Here is a 14,802-nt window from a genome sequence, read left to right as displayed (position 1 = left end):
CCGGGGGGGGGGGGTGTAATTTCCATTTCTTGGAAGTCGAAAGTCTCTCTCATCACCTAACAACCACCGCAATTCTCCTCAACGGGAAAAAAAAAAAAAAAAAGTTTCGTGTACCGTCTCGGGAGGCGAAACGTCTCTGCCCGCGGAAGGTAATCTCACGCCTTGGGAGAAAGCATATTCTCTCTCTCTCTCTCTCTCTCTCGTGGGCCAAGTTTTCCCTTTTACAAGATTCGGTGGTTTCCAGAAGACCGTAAGTAAGTGTTGGTTTCTTTTCTGATAATGTAACTACGTACAGTTATACAGGCTGATAATGTAACTGTACATACAGATTACAGATAATGTAATCCATGTACATACAGTTATAAAGTCTGATAATGTAACTACGTATTTCATGTACATACAGTTATAGTCTAGTAATGTAACTACGTATTCCATGTACACAGAGTTATACAGTCTGGTTATGTAACTACGTACTTCATGTACATACAGTTATACAGTCTGATAATGTAACTACGTATTCCTTATACATACAATTACACAGAGACATCTTCCACTTGACTTCACTTAGAACGATAAACTCATAACATGTATAATCCTCTGTATTTCGTCTTCTTTCAATACGGTATAAGTACGACTGCCCCAAACACGTTTATACTTACGTGCCGGAGATTAAAGGGAATGTTTCGTTACGCACATGAGTAAATATATCTCTCTCACTCTTTTTTTTTACCGCTATATTTTGTGAGCCCTATACATAAACAACTTTTCAAGTTCTTATCCCTCTCCAAGTGTTACGCAAGAATTAGGACAGGTAAGACTTGAATCTCTCTCTCTCTCTCTCTCTCTCTCTCTCTCTCTCTCTCTCTCTCTCTCTCTCTCTCTCTCTCTCTCTCAGGTATGACGCAATATTATTTTTCCGTTTTTGTTTTTTGTTTTTAAGAGGAGCGCTCCTCCTTGAAGGAGACCCTCCCAGTATCACTCTTGCAGAAATGAACAGCACTTAACGGCGGCTGTGAATAACGTCCCTTTTCACTGCAGTGATCATGAATGGCACGGTTTCTTTTCGACGCAGTGATTATGAATACCTCTCTCTAACCCGCCCTCCCTAGTGCTGAGGGGCGGGGGGGAGGGGAGGGGAGGGAAGGACAAGAGGCCCTTGCATATCACCTTTGATCCCAGCGGGATGTCTCCTGTGTCAGCTCACTCTCTCCAATGTTCTAGTTTATAATTATATTTCTACCTCAATTCTGTTTGTGGCTTCTAAACGCAGGTAGCTGTGCAGGGTGCCAGCCCCACGCTTGTATCCACTTCGGCCACGAAGCACTGCACTCGACTTACTACCAGGTAAACAATCCGCTGCTCGGGTCAAAAAAGGCATCATGTATTTCCCAGGCCCCTCGCTGTGTGAATGCGCGCGCATACTTGCATTTCGCCGCTCACACAATACCTATTGATCAATCACACCCATGAAAAATGGAAACAAGATTATGAGTGCTTCCAAATCATGTACACAAAATAGTTCAATACACAAAGGTCCATAAATATAATGCTAATATCTTTCCATTTCAGAGGAGAGTCAAAATGGAGATCTGTGAACCTTGAGTTCGAGGAGGACCCAACATTTACTATTTTCATCTGCGTCCCTTCGCCTTCGTTCAAGTCACTGGAGAATTCCGGAGGCGTAAGTAGCCGCGACTGCCTTCCAGAGTAATAAAACGACGACCGGAAACAATAGACTCGAGAAAGCAGGACATCCTTTGCTTTGAGAAATACTTCTTGGAAGAAGTAAGACAAGGAAACCGTTAAAAGAAGAAGAAGAAGAATAAGAAAACTCTCTAGGGTGAACAATCTTACTACAATGGGCACTATGTCTGTCCGTCCGTCTGTCATTCAATCACGGCCAGACGGCTGGTCCGATGGGCGTGAAATTTGGCAGGGTTATAGTGGGTACCCCTGCGATGGTTTATAATGGGGGTTTCATCCTACCTTCCCCCGCCCCCCCCCCTCCTCCGAAGGGGTTGGGGTGAGAAGGGATACCCTGAAACGGAGCTGGTTCTGCCCGTGAAACGGAGCAAGTTGTGCCCGTAGATTGCTGGTAAGTATAAAATAAGAATACATTTTTTTTCCATTGCTTATTCTTTCATTTTGGGGTGAACAATGAGCATAATATAACGATACTTTTTATGTCACTGCCTATGTCTTTCAACCATCGAGCTGCTGTCATTTATTGCCAAATAAATAGCCCAGCAATGATAGTCAGCTGTCCATCAGTACTCTATTTGGCATCCCACCGAAAGGGCTGCTGGTATCTGGATGTCTTAAACCCAATGTTAATTCTCTTGAAAATCACACCGAGTTAGTTGTGTGTGTCTGTGCGGTCTTTTTCTCACGATAATGAACTTGATGGCATCCAACATGCTTCAGTATGGCACGTCCTTCAATGTTATCTCAACATTCACAAAATTCCTGGTCTGAGACTCTTCTATACATTTATTTTCCAGGATAATTATATAAGACTTTTGCATCTAGTATATGTATTTTTCAGTTTCTTAAGTTTATCTCGTATTCCGTCATTGGTCTGTGTAGCTGGAAAAGAGAGAGAGAGAGAGAGAGAGAGAGAGAGAGAGAGAGAGAGAGAGAGAGGAGGAGGACGCGTTGTTATCAACTGCCGACCATCATCACTCACTCGCTCGCTCACTCCTCGATATCACCGCGTTCATCTCCATAACCTTCGACGGTAATGCCTGCCATGACTGACTGCCAATGCTTCGTCCGATCCCAAGCACTACCACAGCAGGCACCAGCCACCAGCCCAGAGGCACACACCTCTCTCTCTCTCTCTCTCTCTCTCTCTCTCTCTCTCTCTCTCTCTCGGGATGTCCATCACTTCGGAACAATCGATACGGGGGGTTTAATATCCTCCCCAGCCCCTCCACCCTACTTTGGCCCCACGAAGGTTGTTATTGGAGGGGGGCGTAATCCAGAAGCTTACCAATTGGCGATATTACCTCCACCCCCAAAATGGTTATTGAGGGACCTTAAGGCTAATGAATGGCTGGCCTAACGACCACGCCGGCTATTATGTCCAGAGCAATATAACTACACCTCCCGTGTTGTCTGTGGGAGCACACTCGGCCCCTCACCTCGTTCCAATCCCTCCGCTATGAGGTTTTAACATTTAGGGAATCAATGACACACACCACGTACGTACGTGTGCATAGTGTATGTATATATATACATACATGTATAACTGAATCACGAAAGTTTGTAACGTGATAAATGCATAAATAAAGGTATAAGCCACGAAGGAAAGTGAAACACTGGAGTAACTGCAAGATCTAAGTAAAGGACATTGAGTCGAAAGATCTTGCAGCTACTTCAGTGTTTCACTTTCCTTCCGCTGGCTTTTAATGAACTATCTGTATGTATATATAATATTATAATATATATATATTATAAATAATAATAGTATATATTAAATATATTATATAAATATATATATAATATATATACATATATATATTATATATATAATATTTATATACTAAATAGCTAAGAAAGCATCCTGTCACAATGTAACATGCAGCGAGCACAAATAAACTTTCAACAACAACAGGACGAGCCTGTCAATGACTTACAATTGAGAGAGAGAGAGAGAGAGAGAGAGAGAGAGAGAGAGAGAGAGAGAGAGAGAGAGAGAGAGAGAGAGAGTTTTGGTGTTTAGCCCTATCCGTTTTTTTGTTAGTTACTTATATAACTCCGTTCCTCTCATATTTAATCAAAGATGCAATGGCATTATTAACACGCTATAGAGATTTAAATTAACACCCAAAGACAAGTCGTAATCTAGACAAAAAAAAAATTAAGCCAAAAAAGAAAGAAAGAAAAAAAAGTTCAAGTCTAAATCTAGGTAAAAAAAAACTCCTTCAACAAAAATAAATCTGTCTGCCTGAATGTCCCTGTGGCACAAATAACGCAAGTGCCGAATCTCATGCATAATTCTACCCTCATTTCGGTGCCGCGAAACATCTGCGCACACCTAAACAGCTCTTGAGTTCGAGATGTGCATCAAATGCTGTATATAGGTTATACGATTCGCAGTCGCTCACTCACGTCTACTGTTGGTGTTATTTACGGAACTGAAAGGTAGCAACACTGCAGAATCCACTACGGTCACTAACGACAAAACACTCCTCCACTAGATTATGACCACTGTCGAACTGAGCTCCTCGAGGCGAGTACATTCTGAGCACACGGCGTGTCTCGTTGTACCCAGTAATCTCTCGAGGACGTTCATTTATTTATTATTTGGTTTTCGTCAGATTCCATTTCCCGATGCATGACAAATCAAAACAATGGAAGAAAACTGAGAATGAAAATGTCATTACAGACCAACGTGATGTTTCATAAGAAAACTGAGAATAAAAATGTCATCACAGACCTATGTGATATTTCATCTTTCCGTCTTGTTTTTCAAAAACTTTTTTGTGATCTGAACCTGTTCCTGTTCCAGAATTTTGCGAAAAATCAAATTGAACAAGTGTCACTTCAGACCAATATGCTCACTAGACTACTACGGTGATATTTATCGCAATTTTCACATCTGTGGTAGAGATCTTACTTGATAATGCTAGAATGAAGAAATAGCAAACGGTAATTTAAACAATTCTCGGTAGCAACTGGTCTCCTCTGCACTTTTCAAGGCCGACGTGTGCACTAGCTGTTCGCAAATGCGCAGCTGAATCACACAAAACACACACACACACACACACACACACACAGCGCAGCAGCAGTAGTAATAGTAGTAGGAGATCAACAGTAAATCCTGGTGGAATTCGGCAGACGCCAGACAAGACGGGGGAAGGCCGCCAATTTCAGTCGGTGTTGCTCTGACCAAAGTCAATGTGCTTGTGGTTGTGCTCACAACTTTCCAGAGACTTAATTAAAGAAAACGTAGAATTCAGGGCAAACGCCAAGCGCTGGGACCTGTGACGTCATCCAGGCTGAAACGAAAATTGACAGCATCATGCAGCTTTGAAAGGCGTAACAGGAGGAAAACCTCAAAGCAGCTGCACTACGAATCAATTGCTAGGAGAGAGGATGGGGAGTTAAGATGCAGGAAAATATGAACGGAGGAAGAGTAAAATGAATGAAAGGGGTGTCGAACGCTGCACCGAAAATTGAGTAATGCCTACGGTGCACCGCATGAGGAGCACTGACGGCGCTACAATTAAATTTCTGCGATATTTACGCTGCCAAACGACAAATCAAACGAAAAAGAAAAAGGATTAGACATCACTTTAAGTGCATCGTCCAAAGAAGGTTAAATAAAACAAAAATTAAAGCTACAAAATAAAGACAAGAACGCAATGAAAAGTCCTTTTAGCACAATACTCATAAGACACTGGACATCCAACTCGACTCAATCACAAATCTCCACTGACATACCATCTCAATAATATATCCATTTTTCTCCCATTTTCCTGAGAGCTATCGTTATAAGCTATTTCTTTTCAATTGACTAAATAAATGCCAAGTATCGTTGCAAGCTTTTTTTTTAATTGCAAAAGTCTTTAAAATGATAATTTAAAAAAGTGTGAAGCACCTCAATAATATATAATTTTTGTCCCTTTTCCTGGGAGCTATTTTTGCTGTCCTGGATATAATGAATGCTAAGTACCGTTACAAGCTATTTTTTTTTAATTACAAAAACCTTTAAAATAATAATTTTAAAAAAGTATGAAGCCATCTCAATCATATATCATTTTTCTCCCCTTTCTTGGGAGCTATTTGTTTTCCTGAATATAATGAATGTCGAGTACCGCTACAAGCTATTCTTCTTTGTTACAAAAGCCTTCAAAATAATAATTTAAAAAGTATGATACCATCTCAATGATATATCAATTTTTTCCCTTTTCCTGGGAGCAATTTCTGTTGTCCTGAATATATTGGATGCCAAGTACCGTTACAGGCTATTTTATTTTTTTTATTACAAAAGCCTTTAAAATAATTTTAAAAAGTATGAAATCATCTCAATAATATATCAATTTTTCCCCTTTTTCCTGAAAGCTATTTCTGTTGTCTTGAATATATTGTATGCCAAGTAACGCTACAAGCTTATTTTTTCTTAATTACAAAAGCCTTCAAATTAATTATTAAAAAAACTATGCACCATCTCAATAATATATCAATTTTGTCCCTTTTCTTGGGAGCTATTTCTTTTGCCCTGGATATAATGAAATGTCGAGTATTGCTACAAGCTCTTTTTCTTTAAAAATTAAAAAAAAAAAAAAAAAAACAAAATTAAAAAATTAAAAACAAAATAAAAAGCGTTTAAAAAAAAGTATGAAGCTCAAACACACGAACAGAAGCGACCCGGCTGCTTTTACCATAATGACCATCTGAGCCCTCAGGGCCTCGTCACAACCTATTACCTGAAAAAAAAAAAAATTAAAAAAATCTGAACGACGGGTGAAAAAAATTTAGACAAAAATAGACGCGACGGCAACATTCACCTTCGCGGAAAAATCAGAGAGTGAAAGGATGCGAATTTTGGAGAAAAAAAAAGAAAGAAAAAAGTAACCGGTATTCTTAATTGAAAACAACTTTAATTAGACCGGCCCGGGGTCTCTATATTTCATGAGTTTGGGCTGTTCACGTGATGAGTGACGTCAATGAGGAGGCCCGCTCGGCCTTCGTATGAGTTCTCCTCACCGGAAAATATTGCTAGATTGCAAAGTTAAAACAGTTTAATGTAAGAGTATTAATGTACATGCTAGTCTATAATAACGTCTGGAAATCGCCGTTATCCTCCAGATTATCAAACAAGCTCAGTTTGCAACATTTTTTACACGTGCTTTGCATGTGCCGTTACGGGCAGACGTTATGTCCACTAAGTTGCTTGGGGGGAAACAACTAAATTTTATATATATTTTATTATATATATAGTATATATATATATATATATATATATATATATAGCTGCAAGCTACCGGTACCTAATTCATTGATCAGGTATAGTAATTGTATTCAATGGAACTTGACTTAAACAGGCCTTTCATTAGTGAGGCGAAACGGCAAAGCATCTTAACCACTGGGCCTTTTATATATACGTACATACACAAGCAGACACACGAATACACACACACATATCAATGTAAATATGAATGAATGTCTGTACGTGTATAAAAAATTGTGGGGGCTGCACAGGACGACGCAACTCTGTACAACGTACAGAGAAACAGCGAATTGAAAATTATACACTGCCACAAAACAAAAAACAGAGACACAACAAAATTATAAATTACGACAAACAAACGACTAAGGTCGGTCTGCTTTCTCACAAATCACGGCACAAAAGAGAGAAACAACAAACAGCCCCTCTGCAAAAATAAGAAGAAGCAAGGCCGCATGAGCCTCTATAACCCCCGCACAGCGTTGTTGTGTCTGAGCCACAAGATATACCCGGAGGCCACAACAACAACAACAACGAGCAGGGGCCAACAACAAAACACTGAGCGCGAGACAACACTGTGACATTGCTCAACGGGGGCGGGGCAGATTGCCATTGCTACTGGATTATCTCACTTGCTAAGGATTATCACTGAGAGGAGAGAGAGAGAGAGAGAGAGAGAGAGAGAGAGAGAGAGAGAGAGAGAGAGAGAGAGATAAAAATATTCCCTCTGCGAATACTTTCGTACAGGCGTGATCGCCAGCAAAATTAAAAATGACCTAGGTAAATGTCAAGCCATCGACGTTTATCCTTCAAACACATACACACACATATATATATATATCTATATATCTTTGATACAATTAAGAAGGTGAAATGTAAAACGCACAACTAAACAATATAAACAGATCTGTGTAGGATATATATATATTATATATATATATATATATATATATATATATATATATATATAGATATATATACTATACAATTGTATATATATATATACATTGACAATAAAAATTATATTAATGTTCTCATGAACACCTACTTGGAATACACTCCATTATCTTGACGCGCATTGAAGAAACGTTAATTTCATTAACGTAGATATGAACTTGACGTGCAAGGCAGATTAATAGAAAACAAATTAAAATAACACGTAGAAGGCAAATGAACAGATAATGCAATTCAAAAAATAATAATAATAGTAATAATAAATAACACAGACACATGGAAAAGCCATTACGCCCACCTCAAAAGAAATTTGAGAACAATAACCTCCTGTATCTCAACAATCCCAGCGTCATCCTCCGTCCAATTTGACACTCGCTCACTCAATTCCGTTCAGAAGAAGAAGAAGAAGAAGAAGAAGAAGAAGAAGAAGAAGAAGAAGAAGAAGAAGAAGAAGAAGAAGAAGGAGTTCGAACGAGATAAGAGCTGATTTCCTCTCATTTTTCCAGGGACAAGGAAAAGGGGGAATTTCTTTCCAGCGTCCAATTTCGACGGATATTGTCGGGAGAGACTTCAATAGGAAAGTTCTCGGAGTTAGCAGCAGCAGCAGCAGCAGCAGCCATTGCATTTACACGACGCCAGTAATGCCTGAGCAATCAATTAATCCATGAGCAGGATGGTCAGGGTCTGTATAAGTATCATAATGCATCATTGGAGCATCAAATGGTCGCATCTACTAGTAGATAATACTTAAAAATAAACCATCATAAAATATTTTAAAGAAATATATGCTGTTTGAAAAAATAAACACGCCATATTCTGATATAGAAAGGTTTTTTTTTTTTGCATTTACTGATAAATAATACTTTTAAAAATACCGTAATAAAATATTTTAAAGAAAGATAAGATGTTTACAAAAATCATGCCATTCTGACATAGAAAGGTGTCATAAACTGTCTACAAAAAGGTCTCATAGCATTTCGACAAAGAGCTGCAATGCTTTGAAAAGATCGCATACACTGACCTAACATGTCATATAACCCCTTCAGCATAAAACTTCAAGACATGAAGCTACCACAAAAACAAATGATTAATTTTAAAAATCGAAAAAAATCAGGTCAATTTCGTCTCGAAAACTTTCAGGTGATTTAACGAAAGGCCTTCGTTAAAAATAAGATGTCAATAACATTAAAATATTTTATTTATGAAGCCTTTGCGTGATTTCACTAAACGCTGTAATTAAAAATAAGATCCCACTAAATTTAAACTCTGTTTGATTTTTTTACGAAGCTTTTACCAAAACGTTCAAGGAAAAATGGTTCCACTGAGATGTCCATTGATTCCTCCGCTGAATGAAGCTTCTAAACACACCTACACACACACACACACACACACAAACAAAGAACGCGATAAACACCTTCCAGCTCCACAACGCTGCCTGCGTTTGTTGACTCTAATCGGATCAAGTTCTTAACGGGGCACGATATAGTACATACACCCACACCTCCTTCACGAGGCCAAAAGAAAATCCACTACTTCTAAGCAAGACATCGACGAGGCGCCTCTTGCGAAACCTAATCCTTTGCTGAAATTTTGAATTTTTCGTCGCTAATTACGTATTAAGAGTTAAGAAGTCCGAGGAGACTTCCATAAAACTCGGCCCTTTGTGAGAGAGAGAGAGAGAGAGAGAGAGAGAGAGAGAGAGAGAGAGAGAGAGAGAGAGTCTTCATCAAACACCTAAGGCCTTTGCTTCACCAAGCTTGTGGATGCATTCCAAAGGAACCTATTTTTTTTTTTTTTCTTTTTGGCGCGAGTTTTTTCGAGTGAATATTGAGATAAATTCCGCCGGTACATAATTTGGTTTCGAATTGGTAGGACGAAGAGAAGATTTCGATTTATACCTTATCAATATCAGGACTTTCCTTGGTGGGAACATCACCTATCTATCTATCTATCTATCTATCTATCTATCTATCTATCTATCTATCTATCTATCTATCTTTATTATATAATATATATATATATATATATATCTATATATTTATATATATAAAATATATATATATTATATACACACATACACATACATACATATATATGAATCAGCATTCCGGATAAATTATAATCACGTTTCATTATTAATTCAAAATTTCAGACTTGCAGTCGTTTTTCTTCCCAAACAATCGTTGAATACCATTTGGCCAGTTCCACTTCAAAGAGTTAATTTCTCGATATAATGTGGTTCGGATTCCACAATACGCCGTAGGTCCCGCTGCTAGGTGCCCAGTTGGTTCCTAGCCACGTAAAAATATCTAATCCTTGGTGCCAGCCCTAGGAGAGCTGTTATAATCAGCTCAGTGGTCTGGTAAAACTGGGTTAACTTTAACTGCAAAGAGGGCGCATATTAAATAATAATAATAATAATAATAATAATAATAATAATAATAATAATAATAATAATAATAATAATAATAATAATAATAATAATACCAAAAACAATTTATAATATTGCTTAACATTTACAAAAATGACAGAGTCGTCAGGTGTGACCCAATTTTTACCGAGTATAACAACAAAGCAATTCCCTGAGGGCGGATATGACAGCTTACACGAGATGAGGTCAAACAGCATCCTCAAAGAGGTGTCGAAGTGAGGCAATAAACAAGATGATGATTCCATTTCTCTCCCTCCAAGACGTATATGTGGAGCAACGATACTAATAAATGCTGGGGTGCTTTTTTGACGAGGCGATTACCCCACACCTGTGCCAAGTAACAAAATAAGGAAACTGCACCTCCTCCAACTCTGTTCGCCAATATCACAACCTTCTCTGACCCTGTGTGTGTGTGTGTGTGTGTGTGTGTGTGTGTGTGTGTGTGTGTGTGTGTGTGTGTGTGTATGTAGAAGTATCCTACAGTTTTCCTGATACCTTTTTTTATATTTCGTCACAGTGACTTTATACGTCGAGTGAACTTCTATCGCCACAAATATACCATCGCCACAAAGACTCGTCTGCTATCATTTATTATCAGTAGATATTAAGACAAAGGGGATCCGGGGAAAATGAGAACGACTTTAAAGGACACGCGGTTCCATGACAGGGCAGGAGGAGTGGGAGGATGCCGGGCGAGTGGAATGGCAGGTTGGCAAGCACTCGCGGGGCAAATCATTCATTCGTTAATCCGTTTACGGACCCTAATTAGGTTTCCCCGACTCCTGGGTGCTTCACAAATTATAACCAACAATGCGCACCAAAACATAACTCGATTTGCTCCTGCCTCCTGCTGGCTCCCAGCAGCAGCCAATGTGCTACTTCATTATCTGTGGGTACATGGTGCGATTTAGACCTTGGTGCGATCAAGGCCACCGAATAGATCTACCTATCTTTCGGTGGCCTCAGTATAAGGCTGTGCGACCCGCGGCCCATTCAACTGTTAGCCGACCGTGGTGGCCTGTATTGTTGCGTTGCCAGAAGCATGATTATGGGTAATTTTAACCTTGAATAAAAAATAAAACTACTAAGGCTAGAGGGCTGCAATTTGGTATGTTTGATGATTGGAGGGTGGATGGTAAACGTACCAATTCACAGCCCTCTAGCCTCTGTAGTTTTTAAGATTTGGGGGCGGACAGAAAAAGTGCCATCTAAACAGTTTTCTGTTACAGAAAACTAAAAAGAAAAGGTGTTTCCCTTTTGTAAGAGATATTGATGCTTGAGCATCAAACGGCATTGATGTTAGATGACTTGCCTTTAGGTATATACATATTATTCATACATATATTTTACATTAGAGCATCAAGACATGTCAAGAGTAGATACATAGATACATAAATACATACTTATATACATCTCATTAATGACGTAGTGCTCGATATAATGTAAGCGTTGATATGAGATAGCCACTTAAATATTGTTAATATGCATATATCTGAACGAGTGCAATACGAAGTTGTGTTCAACCTCTCTCTCTCTATCACACACACACACACATATATAGTATATATATATATATATATATATATATATATATATATATATATATATACAAAGTTCGTTTATTTTTGTATACGTTAAAGCATGCACAAGTGTGTTCATATATATATATATATATATATATATATATATATATATATATATATATATATATATATATATACTATACATATATATATACAATATATATATATACCACTATATATATATAGATATAGATATATCTAATAAATATATAGATTACCCATACTATACGCACTAGTGTAATCATCTGTGAATGGACGCAATGAAGTGCTCTCTTCCTCTATGAAAGTCTCGCTTGAACTTTCGCTTCTCTCTCTCTCTCTTTCTCTCTCTCTCTCTCTCTCTTCCTCCTATTCCTCGCATACGGAAGCAGCACAGCAGCCAATGAACTATCCTTTTTTTCATTTTTTTTTTATTTAGTAAACAAACGCCCGGATTTTTCCAAGTGCCGATCGCAACCGGAGGAAGAATGGAAAAAGACGAAGAATGGAAAAAGACGAAGAATGGAAAAAAAGACGAAGAATGGAAAAAAAGACGAAGAATGGAAAAAGACGAAGAATGGAAAAAAAGACGAAGAATGGAAAAAAAGACGAAGAATGGAAAAAAAGACGAAGAATGGAAAAAAGACGAAGAATGGAAAAAGACGAAGAATGGAAAAAGAGACGAGGAATGAAAAAAAAGATGAAGAATGGAAAAAAGACGAAGAATGGAAAAAATACGAAGAATGGAAAAAAGATGAAGAATGGAAAAAGACGAAGAATGGAAAAAAAGAAGAAGAATGGAAAAAAAAGACGAAGAATGGAAAAAGACGAAGAATGGAAAAAAAAGACGAAGAATGAAAAAAAAGACGAAGAATGGAAAAAAAAGACGAAGAATGGAAAAAGACGAAGAATGGAAAAAATAAGACGAAGAATGGAAAAAAAAGACGAAGAATGGAAAAAGACGAAGAATGGAAAAAAAGACGAAGAATGGAAAAAATAAGACGAAGAATGGAAAAAAAGACGAAGAATGGAAAAAATAAGACGAAGAATGGAAAAAAAAGACGAAGAATGGAAAAAGACGAAGAATGGAAAAGAAGACGAAGAATGGAAAAAAAAGACGAAGAATGGAAAAAGACGAAGAATGGAAAATGACGAAGAATGGAAAAAAAGACGAAGAATGGAAAAGACGAAGGAATGAATAAAAAAGACGAAGAATGGAAAAAAGACGAAGAATGGAAAAAAAGACGAAGAATGGAAAAAGACGAAGAATGGAAAAAAAAAGACGAAGAATGGAAAAAGACGAAGAATGGAAAAAAAAGACGAAGAATGGAAAAAAAAGACGAAGAATGGAAAAAGACGAAGAATGGAAAAAATAAGACGAAGAATGGAAAAAAAGACGAAGAATGGAAAAAGACGAAGAATGGAAAAAGACGAAGAAGGAATGGAAGTAAGACGAAGAAATGGAAAAAAAGACGAAGAATGGAAAAAATAAGACGAAGAATGGAAAAAAAAGACGAAGAATGGAAAAAGACGAAGAATGGAAAAGAAGACGAAGAATGGAAAAAAAGACAAAGAATGGAAAAAGACGAAGAATGGAAAAAAAGACGAAGAATGGAAAAAGACGAAGAATGGAAAAAGACGAAGAATGGAAAAAAAGACGAAGAATGGAAAAAGACGAAGAATGGAAAAAAGACGAAGAATGGAAAAACGACGAAGAATGGAAAAAAAGGCGAGACTGGGGGAATATCGTAGTAGAGTAAGGAGAACACAGAATGGAAAACGATTAGCAAAACTACGAATAGGGTGAAAGGAAGAAATATACAGGAACGATAAGGAGCGAAAAATAGATGAAATAAGGGGGCGGTGACAAGTCAGGAATAACTAGCAAAACCACGAATGAGGCGAACGAAAGAAATAGACAGAAAGGATAAAGAGCGAAAGAGAGACGGGATTAACGGTGGGGAGAAGAAGACTAAACTCGAATGAAAATAAAAGGGGAGAAAAAGCAAAGACGGAAGGAACGAATGAAAAGAAACTTACGACAAGTAGGATCAAGTAATACCAGATGAAGAAAACCACTCGGATAAAAGTGACGAGACGAGAAGAGAGAAAAAAGGGGAAAAGGTACCAAAGGGGAAAATAGGTAAAACTAAAAGAAAACAAAAAAGGTGAACAGAAGAAAAAAAGGAAGAAAAGTGGGAACGAAGGAAGGGAAAAATAAAAGACAGAAAAAAGGTAAAAAAGAAAAAAAGGGGGAAAGGAAGACCGGGAAAAAAAAAAAAGGGGAAATATGAAGAAAAAAAAAGAGAAAAAAAGGGAAAAAAAGAAGAAAGAAAAAAAAACCGAAAGGGAAAGGAGGGCAAAAAAGGGGTGAAAAAAAAAAGGGAAAAAAAGAAGAAAGCGAAATAAAAGAAAAGAGAAGAAAAAAACAAAAAAGTAAAAAAAAGGAAAAAGGGAAGAAGGAAAGGAAGAAAGGTAACGTAAAAGAAGAAGAATGAAAAAAAAAAGAAGAGAGAAGGAGAGAGAGAGAAAAAGAGGGGAAAAATATACTAAAAGCAGCATCTCCGATGATAATGGCCGACGGGCATCCAACGCGGAAAGAGGGCGAGGAGAGATGCCGAGGCGCCGTTTAAATTTGCAATTCAAATGAGACGAAAACAATCAGGATAACGCCAAGTGCCATGAAAGAAGAAACGAAAGGGATAAAAGGTCAAATAAAATGCCCAGCTTGATGCATCTGCTCCCCTGTTTTATTTTTTGTTTTTAGGTAAATTCATTTTCGCAGATTGTTTCATGCAAATGCGGTCCAAAACATTTTGTTTGTATGGTGTTTTTACGTTGCATGGAACCAGTGGTTATTCAGTAATGGAACCTAGTACAGCTTTACGTGACTTCCGAAA

General features: G+C 37.9%; 1 protein-coding gene across 6 annotated transcripts in view; it reads right to left on the bottom strand.

The window, feature by feature from the left end:
- LOC135208521 (uncharacterized) overlaps positions 1 to 14,802 on the bottom strand; it is a 298,023-nt gene that overhangs the window by 132,754 nt on the left and 150,467 nt on the right. Inside the window, exon 1 of one of the 6 annotated variants that reach the window (XM_064240802.1) lies at positions 4,114 to 4,223. The exons of 4 other annotated variants lie outside the window; for them this stretch is intronic. The gene's annotated coding sequence lies outside the window, so the exon portion shown is untranslated. Of the gene's footprint in view, positions 1 to 4,113; positions 4,224 to 14,802 lie in introns of those variants that run through there. One more of the 6 variants, XM_064240803.1, reaches the window with a different exon arrangement.

Source organism: Macrobrachium nipponense, chromosome 35 (assembly GCF_015104395.2).
Source record: "Macrobrachium nipponense isolate FS-2020 chromosome 35, ASM1510439v2, whole genome shotgun sequence".
NCBI classification, from domain to species: domain Eukaryota; kingdom Metazoa; phylum Arthropoda; class Malacostraca; order Decapoda; family Palaemonidae; genus Macrobrachium; species Macrobrachium nipponense.
Note: the sequence above shows the minus strand (reverse complement) of the source record. Positions and strands in the feature narration are given on the sequence as shown.